The sequence below is a fragment of the Leptosomus discolor genome, chromosome 6, assembly GCF_034619465.1.
Source record: "Leptosomus discolor isolate bLepDis1 chromosome 6, bLepDis1.hap2, whole genome shotgun sequence".
In the NCBI taxonomy this organism is placed as follows: domain Eukaryota; kingdom Metazoa; phylum Chordata; class Aves; order Leptosomiformes; family Leptosomidae; genus Leptosomus; species Leptosomus discolor.
Window position 1 is genome coordinate 10,473,490 of NC_141396.1, and position 15,210 is coordinate 10,488,699.

General features: G+C 44.5%; 1 protein-coding gene across 9 annotated transcripts in view; it reads right to left on the minus strand.

The window, feature by feature from the left end:
- TCF7L2 (transcription factor 7 like 2) overlaps window positions 1–15,210 on the minus strand; it is a 181,053-nt gene that overhangs the window by 101,321 nt on the left and 64,522 nt on the right. The gene's annotated exons all lie outside the window — the stretch shown is intronic.

The following is a 15,210-nucleotide window of genomic DNA, read 5'->3' on the forward strand; positions in this document are numbered from 1 at the left end:
GAAGGAGGGCAAGCAACATCCAACTCTTACAAAGCATGACTTGGCCCGTTTCTTGCTTTGCCAGTTTCCCACAAGCTGAATTCAGGTCCTACAAGGTGAAGGGACATGACACGACACCCAAGCAACATGGGCTCCTCCAGGCCCATCCTAAAGCAAGGGTGAGAGACAAAGCGGAGTAGATGCCCCGGTGCTTACACTCCACCAAAACCTTAAAAACATAACTGAATGTTAAAGATGCTGTTCATCCTGGACAGTTGAGCTGGAGCTTGCCTTGAAGGGTTATAGACACCACATGTACCTACAAAGAGCACTTTCTCTTCAGCATCCCCATCTCTCTCCACCTACCGGTTTCATCTGAACCAGAAAATTAACTATTTGCTAATTGGGACTTCTAGGAAAACATGGCCCTGAAAACTACCATGGCAACTAAATGGATACATAGATGGGCTGTATGGCTGTATAGTGGACATCTCCCGAACGTGTTCTGCAATGTCACTAAAAATAGTGTGGTTTCACCTGGAACAGCAGTTAATCCTCTCCAGGAGATGGGGAGGAGCAGGAAGGCAGAGATATCTTGTAGGCTGTTATTATCAGTAATGAGTTTATTTTCAAATCAAAGTTGACTGTTATTCATGACTAGAAAGGGGTGGAAATTTCAAAACAGTCCTAAGAAAATACTTCAAAATACAGATTTTCTTTCCTTCTGTGTTTATATAACACACAAAATCAGGGCAACCCAAGCTAGATTAGCATTATTCTGTGCTCTGTAACAAATAAGAGAAATCCACTAACTGACAAATCTAACCACTTTCTGTGCCTGCACCAGCAAATGAATTCAGGGGTAAGGGCTCTTGCCAAGACAGTGAATTTTATGCAAGTACTGGAGAATCTTCATGGAAAATAAACTTTTATTAATTAAAGAGTATCATTCACTGCTCAACGCAGGGAACGGAAATGCATCACATGTTCCCCATCCCTGCTCAGAGGAGCTCCAACACCAACCGGCTCTGAAGAACTGCTCGTGGATGATCTCCAAAGCAAAACGCTGAGACTAGTGCATGAGTAACAAACAAAGTTTCAAGAAAAATCACGATCTCTTCAGTGATCCTTAACTAACAGGAAGAGCAATTCATTTTGCTGCACGAATGATTAATTATAAATTATTAAATCCAGCTCTACTCAGGATACTTACTCAGGGAACCAACTGCTCTGACATGTCAACAACTTTTGTTTTCTAAATCTCTCAAACGACTATCAATTCAAAACACATATGGAGCCAGATTTTCCACAAAGGATCTGGTGCGTGCTTTCAGTGCCCAGTACCTCCAGTCCTGACCAGACTCTGAAAGGGGCAGCAACTCACCCTCCCCGCTCTGGTCTTTGGAGACAGCCTTTTCCAAGGAGAACACTGCAGTTATTTTTACCCTCTTCCCTCTCCCCCACCAGTGTGAAACACACAGGGAAGCATCTGGAGAGCAACAGCTTACTTTACACTCTCCTGTGTGATAAGGACGGGGATCTCCCAGCCAGGAATTTGAGGAGAAGCCTGCCCATGAGCCCAAGTCTCGCTGCGTTGCAGCGTGCAGCATTCACGGAGGAGGCAATTTCCTGCCCGGCAGGAAGGCGGCGGAGAGCCCTCGGCTGCTCCCAGCCTCCCGCCTGCCAGCCAGCAGCAGGCAGGGACGGCTGCGTGCAGGCAGGGGATGGGGGGCAGGGGAAGGAGAAATTTGAAAGCAGGAGAAAGTGCGGGGTTGCGAACATGCATCCGAACACAAAGCAGCCGGAGGATGCGCGGATATGAAAATGGGATGTATTATTATTCCATAAATTAAGTTAAAGCAACCTCAGCACATCCCAGACCTTTAATACCGGGCTGCTGCACACCAAACGAGTTGGCTTCCAGCCTGCAAAATGTTTCAACTTCACCCAACTGAGGCGAGACCCACGTTTTATTAAAACAGGTTTATCTTCCTGCAAATAAACCTCAACAGCTTTTGCGCCCTGAAGAAGCAACTTCGGTTTGCCGTCTCTCCCTCCTCCCCCACCCCCCGCCCACAACAAAATACACATTCAAAATCTGGTGAGTAAAGAATTACCAGTTAGAGCTTTCTGAACCTTGCCCACGTCAGGCTGGTATGCAACAGGTTTCAATGTTTGTTTTTATAATAAATAAAGCAAAAGTATGATGAGACAAGTAAGCTCCTTGTCTCTCCTCTGCCTTCTTTGAAGATGTTTTTTTGAGACTTAAGCAAAATTGTAAAGCGGTTAATAAAATAAAGGGCATTCCCTATCTCACATTTCAGCCTGTTCCAAATAATCTAGACAACCTTAAAATAGCCAAGCTTGTCTGTCAGCCATTTAATGAAGAAATATTAATAAAAAATAAAGTGTAACTCCCTACACACACTTTCCCCACTTCTTAAAATCTACCAGTCTGCTCCATAATCTCATTTTTCCTGATTAAAAAAAAAAAGACAAGAAAAAAGTTTTCCAGGCAAGCAGCAAAACCTAAACAAAATTAAAGAAGCGTAAAGCCCAACTTGAACAGCAGACAAGTATGCAGAGAACAGTGTGACCTTTCCTTATCACCCACTGACATGCTTAATCGTTTCCAAACAAAAAATGCTTTTTTCCGCCACTTCTTCATTCTGCAAGCACCTCCAGCGCCTGCGTGGCCAGTAAAGAGTTAAATCTCCCACTATCCCCTGCTGCCTGCGAAAAATCACGGAAACAATTGAGACATTGTCCAGTGAACAAGACTCCCAGGGACTGACATTTTTGTTTATGTCCCAGTTCTCAGCCTGTCAATTTTCACTCCCAACGTTAAAAGCCCGGCTTGCCCCAATACAGTCTGCCCTCGGCTGAAAAGGCTCCACTTCATTTATTTTATTAAAGCTATGGTGTGTTTATGATTCAGAGCTCTCCCCATCCGAGGACCTGTTGGTCCCATCCCCCTGCCTTCCTCGTTGCCCTGCAACAGCGACTTCCTAACTCCGAGGAGGCTTTGCAATGCCTTTTGCAGAGCCATTGCCGGCAAAATAACTACGCTTAGGTTAAATACCAATGTTTGTGTTTTGCTGGGGTATGAAATACGTATTACTGTACTCTAGTCCCTTAAAATAGCCTTTGATTATTAACCAGGGTAGGGTAGAGGGGAAGGGAGTTGGATACTAAGCCAGAGTGGCAGGAACTTCAAAAAGAAAAGAAAAAGAAAAAGAAAAAAAAAAAAAACCCACACCCACTCCTGATACCCAGCAGCAAACTAGAAAATACATGTAATGGAGTAAAACAAACATCTGAGCAAAGCAGCATTTTCACGTCTGCTCCACGGCTGCATTTCCTGCCTGCGTTTTCATAATGACCAGAGCGTCAGGCCCAAAATATATCCCTCTCCTTCACCCCCCCCCCCATCCTTCCCCCCGTTCCCAGCACTTTTTTTTTTTCGTTACGCTCTCAATACTTTATCTCCATGAAAAGCACACACAGCGGTCACCAGCGTTTCCTGTTTGCCGAGTGTGCTTTAACTATATCACACCCTCCGCCGCTGCGCTGGAATGCACAGCATATGGCATTGTGAAAGGGTTTACTGTCGAATAATGGCAGCAATGCAGTCCTGCTGGTTTATATCAAACCCTGTCACTCTCTTCACGGAGGTCTCTCTCGTGCTCTCCAAGAGGCGAGGTAAAACACACACACACACACACACACGCACGCTACTTCGAGTCTCACGTAGGACCTCAGCAGAAGCCTGCCTGGATCAAGACCTGCAAACTCAAGGCAAGGAAGATTGCAACTTATAAAGTAGTGACTTGCAGTCACTCATGATTTGTTTTGAATCTTAGTCCCCATTACGTCCTTTTCTAGGTAGAAGAAAGAGATGTTAAAAATATTTTAGTTCCTCACAGCAATTCCTCCGAGCACAGCCAGCATGGGCTGAAGGACAGCTATGTACCTAGCCCCTCTTCTCCAGGGTGGCAGAGCTGTCAGCCTGAACTCCATCCCGGAGCACAGCTTCATCTTCCCCTGCTTTCAAAAATCAGCACTGATCTATTGGTTATGAAAACACCCACGCGAAAGCCAAACATACACCACCACCTTTCACTTTGGGTCAAAGTTTCAAAACCGCATTTTCATTTAATTGCTCACAGGTTTATTTTTGTGGGTTTTTTTTTTTTTTTTTTTAAAGCAACTTTGAAAGAAAAAGACTTGCAAATAAATAAATAAATAAACAAAGCGCTGCTTCCAACTGCAGTCAGGTTGAGTTAAGACGCTCACAAAGGTTATACTTCAAAGTGCTTTTTGTGCAGATCTTGAAATGCCTTCCCATGCCCGGATGCATTCGGCCAGCAGACGCTGAAACGAGGAGCAATACTTTTAAAGCCCATTGAAATGCACCCATCCACCCTCTTTTCATAAAAGGAAGCCTTACTTAACAGGCATTTATTATTGCTGAACTAGGGTTGAAAGTTCAGTGTCCTTATAGACCAAAATTATCAAGATTTCTGAGTTTGCAGCCCACGTTTAAGTCCTAATGAGCTATTGTACCACACTCACTGCTATTAACTCTTTGATGTCAGGAACCCATGTTGCTCTTTTAAACGTCTCAATGATGTCCCAGGGAAAAACTGCAAAGCTCACCTGTGCTGAAGGACAGGTGAGCAACTGCATATTTTTTTTTTTTTTTGCCTTTAGTCCCCTCCAGCAAAATACGCAGAGACAACTATGGCATTAAATATGCATGTCAAAGACAGGCTAGCCTACCAGTTTGGACTGTGAACTCAGAGTCAGGGGAGCTGTACATCGCTCCCAGCTTTGCCATGATCTGATATGCAGAACACGTTACCTTTCCAGGAAAGAGACGTGAGTGTACGGCGCCCATCACACCACACACGTACAGCAACCGAACCGCTGCTATGCCTCATGCTGCACAGCCCCATCTCCCCTGGATCTCAGCTCTTTGGGGCAGGGACAACAACTCGCTTCTCTGAGAGCAGCTTGCCTATTAAATCCTCTTAAATACAGGTAACAATAATGTGATAATGAAATTAACTTTAATTTGCACCAAGTGCTTTGACCCTGCTCATTTCACAGTCACAACAGTGAAATACGGTGTCCACAGGGAGACGTCACCGCCAGGCTTGGATGGTCCTTGCAGAGAGAAGGGTCCCCAGTTTTCCAACCCCAGGCTAAGGCAGCCAATCCTGACCACCAGCGAACGGGAGCAGGATGATGCTTTAAATGCAAGAGTCACAAGCCCGGCTTGGCGCCCAGGCAAGGAGCAGCTGAGTCGGCCAGAAAGCAAACAGGGCGCTGGCTCTTTGGCCATTCTCCTCTCCCATCAGTGCTGAGGCTGCTCCCTCGCATTTTCTCACCATTTACTCATCCCACAGATTCCTCAGAGCAGAGATCTGAGGTGGCCAAACGATTGCCTACACAGGAACAGAGCTTAACAGTCCATCTACGGTGCGAGTGGACGCTCCCTGGACGTGCTCTGGGCATGACAAGCAGAACAAGTTACTGCAGGGTGAGCTTCGCTGAGGTCTTACAGCACCTCTGTAACTGCCTGGCCACACGCTCAGCTCTGGACAACAGACGCAAGCACACTTCACCTTCGGTCCAAATGGCATCTGCTACCTCACGTTTACCCCTCGGGCAGCAATTGTGGAGCAACCAGCATGCCTCAGATTCACACCAGAGCTTATCCCCAGGTAACCTGTCCTGGCCATCAGAGCCCTTTAATAAGAAGCAGGTTACTTCATGTCCAGTAAACGACTTCCCTCCAAAGAGCTCGGCATGCCTGAAAAGCATCGAGATGAGGAGTCAACATGGAGCAACTATGTCTTTAGCAATTCAAACCCTTGCTTGTTTCATAATTAACCATGTAGACATGCCCAACATGCAGCGACAGAAGTTCTGCCGCCAAGAAAAACTCTGTGCTCTGCAGCCATTTGGGGTTTTCTAATGATACTGCTTCCATGCAGCTGCTTAGCAGGAGAAGTGTTCATGGCCGTAAATGCACACTAAAAGTCTGTAGGCTTTCAGGTACCTTCACTCTCTTTTCCTCCATAAAATATCATTTCCTTATTAAAGGGCAGTAACATCCCCACAATCTTGACACCGCAGAGCTCTGCAGGCATACAACAGGGCAAAATTTTATTGTTTTGTCTTTCCTCTCCCAGACACTATCCTTCCAGCCAGGGAAGACCATGGAGACTTTGTGCATTTCCCAGTGGGCAGATGAGTAACAAGAGACCAAAACCCTCCTTCAGGGTGTCTCCTCCTCCTCCAGCCCTGGGAAGAAATATGTCAGCACAGGACAAGCTCCAGGGGGGAAGAGCTCAGGACACACTATTCCTTCTCTCCCTCCCTTTCCCTTCTCAGTACTTGCTAGCTGGGGGACAAGCAGAAGCCAAAACCACCTCTCAGGAAGGGGCTTTCTGTCATATAAATGCTCGTTTCCAGTGACCCAACTCAGAAAAGCTTCACTATACAAGACAATACTTTGAGCACACACTTAGGTGTTGTCCTGAACATGGATGGACATCAGCTCACATTTAATGATTTCTTGAATCAAGGCCTAAAAAGTAAAAAGGAAGGGGAAGGGGAAGCTAGTTTCCACAGTAATAGTAGTTGAGAAGTCTTTGAGTCCTGCCAACAGGAAAAATGCGTGTTAAAGAACTGCTGGCCTCTCCTAGGAAACTAGCACAGATCCACCTTTTTCTGCAGGCTAGCACTGCAAGGCCCAGGGACGCCAACAGGCCCTTAATTTGCACCAGGAAGGTGGTAGAGGGGTTGGGTTGTAAAAAAAACCAAAAACAACAACAAAAAAAAAAAACCCACACACCAAAAAAAAAACCCCAAAACCCAAAACAAAAAACCCACACACATCCACAACAAAACAAAACAAAACATAATAAAAAAAAACAAACCACCTGAAGGATTTGGTTATTTGGTTAGTTCTTAATGCCATCAGGGAGGCTAGTCAGAAAGCACCCTTCCTCTTGTATACACACACATACAGGTTCAAACCATGCATGCCCAGGACCCCTTACCAGCCTATCCCTCATTATGTATATAGCATTCCTACACAAGTGAGCCTGGCTGCAGAGCTACTCTCCATAGGAGAGAGTACAGATGACTATACAGTCCAGAAAGTGAAGTATCCCATGAATAATCTACACCCAAACCGCACGAACTGGTGAGAAGAGCAATAATCCTTGGCTTGAGTAACTTGGAAAACAAATGGTCCTGAGCCCAGCAATGCCAGCTTCCTTCCTTTCTTTTTAATGATAAATACGTGCTGTTTTCTTTACTACAGCACCTGGACACAGTACACAGACCTTGTTTAGACAGAAAATAGGAGGTTCCTATTCAAGTGAGCTCGTCCACATGGGGAAGTTTTTTGTGCAAGGGCTCAAGTGTGAATTGAAAAATGCAGAACAACTATTTCGAATTATCTCTCCGTGTGGACACTGTTATTCAGCACTAAGAGTTTCTTTGTGAGACTTAGCTTAATCCGTTTCCAAAGCGGATTAAGCTAAACCACACAAAGGGCCTCTTACTGCTGAATAAGAGTGGCCGCATGGAGAGATAATGAGGAATAGTTATTCTGAGACAGCTACTTCGACTGCATATTTGGGCTTTTCTGCTCTGCATCAACAAGCCCAAAGCTGTCCTGGAAGTGGGAGACTGCAGTTCTAGAAACTTGGGAAAAAACAGTGCCGGGGCCATATCACACCCGTAAAATCTTCTACTCTGCACACCATGGCTGCTCCTGCTCCAGTCGGCACGGGCTCTGGCTCCAAACCAGGCTGCATTATTCAATACCTACTTCTCTAAGCTCCAGATTGAATCCAGCCACAAACTTCAGCTGCAGACAGGGTGCGCGGGGAGAAGGACCTGTGGCGAGCGGCCCTGCCAAGTCTGCCACCCTCAGTACACATCATCTTTGATCTGACAGGCTCACCCATCTGGCTCTCCAGCATCACCCGGCGCTGCCACAGCTCTTCGCCTGCTGCCAAGGCTGAGCTGCTGTGCACGGCTGCTGCTGCAGTCCTCATGCATGCCCTGGGCTTCAGGGACGGACCGTCTGCACTCTCTCCATTCCTCTCGGCACAACCACTCTTCTGCAGGAGAGCTGGTGGCTTGCCGAGATTTAATTTTAGGCCCATGCAAGTCCCTAGAAGTTAAATTAACATGCATGCTCCAGCGTAACGCAAATTGCCATGTGATTGAATCCAAAACACAGCTTGGGCTCCTCTGTGTTAAAATATTCTCCCTAAACCATCTACCTGGTATAGGTTTCCACCTTGAAATGTTGCTCTCTGCAGTTTTACTGTATCCCAAACTAGCTAGTTAGAAAAGGCCAGAATTTAGGGACTCAATTTGCATCGTATTTAGGACAGAGTGGGTATTTTATGAACATAAGACACAAGAGGGAAGCCTGCAGTAGATGGGCTGCCAACCAGACTGAAGACAGCATAGTTACATCTTGAGGATTTCTGATGAGCCAGGTTTTATCTTGTTTCCCCCTCACCCAGAGAGTTGAAATATGTCAGAGAAAGATATACCAGATATATTTTGGTGTGCCACAACACACCAAAAGGCCAAATTTCATTGCTCCAGCTCATAAGCAGGAGCTGCAGTACAGACCCTCCAGGAAATCAAAACTGATGGAAGTTCATCGCAACATCCTGGGCTATAAACCTTCTGCTTCAGGAGGACCTGCTGAGCTGTCTCCAGTAACATCAGAGAAGCCTGGCCCTGCCTGGGAGCAGGGAGTGCTGCAGCCGTCTCAAGGTAAGTCACCCTGGCATCTGTGAACCAGGCACCAAGGCTCACATTCTCCCAAAGTCCAGTCCGGTAATCCACAAGAAACAGATGCTCAGTAGATTGCACCAAGCGTACTGTAACACCCTACGCAGCTGCCTTTTCCTGGAGGAACGCTTAGGGTTGCCAACTCCTACAATTTTACAGCCAGTCTAGCAATACTTGCTGTTTTTCTTAAAACGTGGTAGCCTTGAAGTCAAGTGTTGAGGGAAGAACCTCAGCTGCTGCTTACAGCACACAGCAAGCTCCTGAACTGCTGTAGAGAAAAGTTTGAGAATGAGCGGAATATACCCTGCAGGCTCAGGAACCAGAGAACAAATAAAGAGAATATAAAATGTATTATTTAAGAAACAGAAAATAAACAAAAACAATACCAAAAAACCCCCCACCAATCCTCATGATCTTTTGAGGCCTGACTCATGATCCTAGAACAATTGAGGTTGGCAGTACTGTACATTTTACAGCATTTATTCACAGCTGAAATATCCCAGCGTCCAAATACTTCAGTTCTTGGAGCTACTCGCAGATCTCCTGACTACAGCCAAGCGTGACAATTCATCCCAGCTGCCAATCCAGCCCCACGGTGTCTTCTGAAGGTGCTTTAATGCTGACTGATGTTTGCAGAAGCATTAAAATCCTGCTTACTTCACAGTAAGGGGTACAAGCCTGCACATTTGCCCAGTCTCAACGTTAAAGCAGAGGGGTTACCTCCAGTACCAAAATAAGGTCTGCAGAGAACAGACATTGTGCCACAGAGTAAACATAACGGCATGAAGCAGTCCCCTGAAGTCTGAACTATTTTGCAAACATATCAAATTACCAAGTGAATTACTTTTTAGGAGTCCACAATTCTTCTGTGCTCTACACAAACCAAGCACTAGCTTCCCCATTCATATTTAGTGGGTACTGAATATAATATGTGTGTTTCATAGGAATTCATCCAAAATAATTTTATGGGGCTGTCGGTAGGTGGATTCTATACTTAGCCCTAAACATTCAGGTTTGAACACAGGGGTTTTTTTAAACACAACCCTTCCCAAGGAAAAATCAAAAGGAATTAGTGGTGAAAGATTTAGCCACAAAATTCTCAGCAAGTTTAATTTGTTCCGTGGCTTAATTCCATGCACCTCCAAAAATTCAGGACAAGATGTTTGCACACTTTTGGGCATGTATTAATGAAACATTTTGTTTACTTTGCAACTGCCAGAGCAATTAGCCAAATAAAGTGTAAAGCATTTAAAAAAGGAGAGAGTCACTAAAGGAGCTTTCCAATTAAGCCTGCACGGATATTTCTGCAGCGTAAGTCTCAAGGATCTCTGTGTTCGGTCCACGCACCAAGGCGTGACCTACCTGCCATCAGGGACTGCTTGAGTACCAGTACAGCTCAGACACACAGCCCTCTCCTCCTCCCCATGCACGTGCCCCTCTCAATACCAGGCAGTGACATGAATGATGCCCAACTCCTTCCCCCCAAAACACCACCATGCTCCTGCAACTCTCAACACAGTCTGCATACTCAAGAGGATCGCCCTGCAGATCTCCAGGGAACAGGATGTCCCATCATGGGCACACAAGAACATCTCAAGAGGTTACTGCAGAGGAAGAACAGCCTCTCTACAACAAAACATTAAAGACACAAAGCAAGAGCTTTAAAAGCCCTCTTGGGGCACCACAAGTGGAAGTTGCAAGATGTTCCAGATGGCCTTATACATACAGGACTGCGCATACATCTGGATGAACCCCACTTCTGGCCTGTTTGAAGGGACACTATAAGTAAATTTTTAAATCTAAGACAAACCTTATGATTACTTGTAGATATTTGTCTTTTATTTCAAAGTCTGCAAGCGTAAACCACACGAGACTGAAAGAAATCAGGGACCAGGCAGGGCAGACTGTGCAGTTTCGACTCTAACCAACCTGGGAAACAGCTCCTGATCCCTCCAAACTGTCCAGAGGTCCCAAACACTTGCTGTCCACATGTGTCAAAGAGACTGAGAACACAGAGTATGTTACAGATGGCTTTGCCTTCAGTTTTGCTTGTCATATTATGTTTTGAAAACACATTTTTACCTCCTTAAGCAAAAAAAAAAAAAAAATTTAGATACACTACTGCACAGTGATTCTTTGTTCTTGGGGATTCGGTCTACTTTATGGCTGTGTTCATTACATATTAGAAAACCCAGGCCAAATAGTACTAGAAGTCCTTCCCCAAGGTTACATTTACATTTACTTCAAAAGGCCTCCCTGCAGTAGAAAATGCAGGAGTTTTTTAAACCTTTAACTGTTTTGTAAGAAATATACTGTACCGAACCACCACCATTTTGAGTTCAAAATGTTTTTGCCTGGCACCAAGGAAGCTAAAAGCAAGTCTCTGTACAGCTGAGACAGCAGGAGGCAGGAACCTGGGACCGGTCTTTCACCCATACTCCTGCCCAAAACAGGGTATGGCTGAGTCAGAGTATTTACTTTGCAGAGAACAGGGAAGAACAGCGCAGTTTTTCTCTTTACAGTTGTAGGAATGCATGAATAGATAAAAAAGGTTTTAAAAGAGCTTGCTTTCTGTAGTGAGCAGATTTTGGAGAACTTGCGTAGACATACCATGCTCATCTTTACTTGCCTGTCCACACTGCAACAGAAAATTTTCACATGAGAATCCTATTCCTAGGGCACCCAGATCTCATCCTTACCACCACGCTGGTGCATGCACGTGGGGTAGATCAGGTGCACACTGAACATCAGATTTCAGGACAACTAGCACCCTATCCGCTTAGAGCGGCATGCAAGGCACCCAGCTGGGGTCTGGTTTACACTCAAAAACTTCCTGCTAAAACTGTTTAACAAAGTCTTAATACCTTCAATAAAATCAAAGGTCAGAAAAAAGAGAGGAAATAACAACAAAAACCCTTAAAAAAATTCCCAGCCTCATAATAGTACTATCCGCAGGCTGAATTCAAAATTTTGACCTAGCAAGCTTAATAGCGTACTATTAAAACAATTTTTCCCCCAGTTTGCTTTCACCTTTGGACACAGATAAGCAGCATGACTGTGCCAGAGCAAGATGCAAGAGTCTTACAAGACGAGCGAAGCACCTAAATGCAAATAAATGCATTGGTCTTAAATGGAGCCTCATGCTGTACCTTCCTCAAGACATGCTGAACATAATTTCAGTTTAATATTCTGTTTCTCATTATGAGCCTTGGAGACTCTCTCAAGCACCATGAATAGTAGTATTAACCCAGCCCTTAGCACTGGGGGCAATCCAGCCAAATTATTCATGCTGGTCTTTTGCTTCGATTTTTGTAGTCTTAACTTAATGTTCTTAAACAAATCTGAAAGGAGGACAGCTGACAAATAGTACAGACTTTACTTAAGACATTATAGGCGGCCATGTTCTGCAGCCTTGAGTCATTAAGCTAAAAACCCATGCTGAAGCCAAGGGGAGTTTCATCAGAGCTGGGTGTAAAGGCTGCAGCCTCGCCACGGAGCTCATCGTACTCACAGTCAAGCACTGAAACACAAGAATGTTAAAAAGGAAAACAGAAAGGCAAAAGGAAAGGGGCGGGGACACACACATACAGACCCCCCCAATCTCCTGTCCTCGCTTTGTAATCCAGCTACAAAGATTAGCCTCAAATCCTGATTTCAGAGATAGGGGAAAGATAAGGAATGATTTGCAGGTGTTAGCATTTTCCTACAGATCTTCAGGGCAGCACAACTGATTTCAAGACGAAAAACTGGTATAGGTACACTTGGCAGGTAGACAAGCCACAGCAACACGGCTGGAGAACCGGTTTCGATCCCTATTCACATTACACTTGCACAGAAACATCAGTGCGCCCATGAAATACTCCTCATTGTTCCATAAAAAGATTAATTGCGTTTTCACATATGCAGAAACGTGTGTGGAGCCTCATGCAAGAGTGGCCAGGTCCCAGGTGCTGTTGGGCAGGCACAGCAGCGACAAATGGGGACATCAGAGAAGCCTGACACATCCCAGGCCAACTGGCAACTGCAGGCACTTCATCTCCCCCAAATGCCATTACCCACTCTAACTTTATTTAACAAAAAATAAGACCATTTTTACTCCACAGAATTAATGTGGCCTGGGGCGGATGCCAGGAAAAAGGGTGGAAAAAGCTGCCCCTTATTTATTTATTTTAACAGAACAAGGCAAAACAGTTTGCTGCTAGAAATAAACAGAACCTCCCCCCTCCCAAAAACCCCACTGCTCTCCCTCTCACTCCTCCTCCGCCTCCTCTCCCTCCAACATTGTAAGTAGCACAAAAGATCACATTACAAATGCCAGCTGTGGCTCTTTTGGAAGGTGGCCTCCATCTCGGAGGTAGTATATGTTCCTCACGGCCTAAGTGGTTGCTATGGTAAATATGCTTTTTATTGAATAGCAGAGTGAAACAGCTTTTAAAGAGACCCATAAGAACCCCATAAATGGTCAAAATACAAGGCAGATCAACCTCAGCCTCCCTGGAAACAGGTTTCTCTTTATTTTCCGAAATGATTGTGATTTTTGAACCTTTTTTTTGTGTGTATTTGTGTTGTCTACTTGTCTCCACCTCACTCACACCCCAGTGGAGGGGCTGGAGAGGGCCAGGGGACTGCGACCCCAACCAGCCCCCTAGCATGATGAGCTGCTTTGGCATTTAAAGGCAAGCATCTGCTCTCCTACGCAGCAGGAGGCTTTGTGGACAGCAGATGCTCAGCACTGGGAAGTGCAGGTGATCTCCAGTGAAGCTACCCAGCAAACTCAGCCCTCCGGGCTGCAACCAGCTAGGAGAAACCTCCTGCTCTCTCGTTATCGCCTCCTCCAAGCCTGACACCACTTCACTGCACCAGCTCCAAAGCCCCAGGAACACTCCTGTCCCCTGTGCCAGTCTTCCAGCACAGCCGTAAAAAAAAAAAAATAAAATAAAATAAAGATGTTACTTTGGTTCATTTCTTATTAAGAATAAGATGGCGGCAGGTCTTGATGGCTGTAGATTTCTTAACAACCTGCCAAACATCTTTTCTTTGATCTCTTCCTCCAGTGACAACCCAAGTGGACAGGAAAGAAAAGCAAAGTCATTCTGAGAAAGTGAGGCAACCAGCGCTAGATATCAACAGTCCTGTTCCCATCACTCTCTGCCACACTGAGGGATGGTTTAGAAGCTGTGGACTCTAAAAGATAGGAAACCTTTTTTCTTTTTAAATAAGGAACTAAGACACTCATAGCAAAGGGCTGACACTTCTCAAGTAAAAGAGACAACAATGGAAAAAGAAGCTCCTCAAAAATGTTTAGTATGATTTCAATTTCTTACAAAACAAATGGGTGCCTTGGATGATCCACCAGCTACATCAGCTTTAGACTGTATAGCAGAAGATAAAGAACAAGCAATGTTTCTTTCCCCGGGATTCACCTTATCATCCAATGGTTACAAAACAGTTAAAAATAAAATCATGTAAAACTTGATGATAAAGTATTTCAGAAGAAATATTCCAACCCACTATGTGCCATCTTTTCCAGTGGTAAATTTCCCAGATGAATGCTCAGAGCTAAGATGCCCCTTAACAATAGATGGCACTGACACTGGCTACGGGTGGGGACAGGCCAATGCATACCATCCCTCTTGCATAACACCATAGAAACAGTTTCCTTTTAGACCTCTACAGATGCTATTTTAGAAAGTAAAAAACCCAAAACCCCTCTTATGCAAATTTGCATTGCACATTTCATACTCAACAATGTTTTTACAATAGAACCAAGAAAATATAACCGAGAACTGAAAAATTAAGGGAGAAGTTAACAAATAAAGCTATTTTTAGCAATGCTACTCATTATAAAGAGAGCTTTATATTTTGCAAGTAAGAAGTAAACATTTGATAACACTTTTTATATTAAAGAAGTCATCACAACACAAAGGGACACATGCTCTTTGAGCCTTCACCCAGGTGAAATGCTGACAAACTCTCACAAAGTTTCATTCAAGATTTTGCAATAAGAAACGATTTTTTTAGTAAAGGCCGTAGAACAGGTGTGGCTTTTATTTTTTTAATGCTTCCCAAAAGTTTTTCTTCATTCTCTTCAGTTCAGCATTGTCAGATGCATAAACCAGCCTGATTGGCCTTCACTGCCACTAAGCAATTCCGCAGCGTGTAATTTTAGAGTATTTTCAACTCTCTGCTCTCCTATAAAGCACATGAATGATAATTTCATAAACAGCCCAGCAATAGCAAATGTATTCCCTCCTTTTACCATGGGCTCATTAGGGTTTTTTGGTTTTTTGAAGTATTTCTCTTTTGGTTTGTGTAAAAGAAAACTGGTGACAACCGATGCCATTAATGTCAAATGCCCTTTTTTTTTTAAAACAAAGGAAGAACATCTTTCTG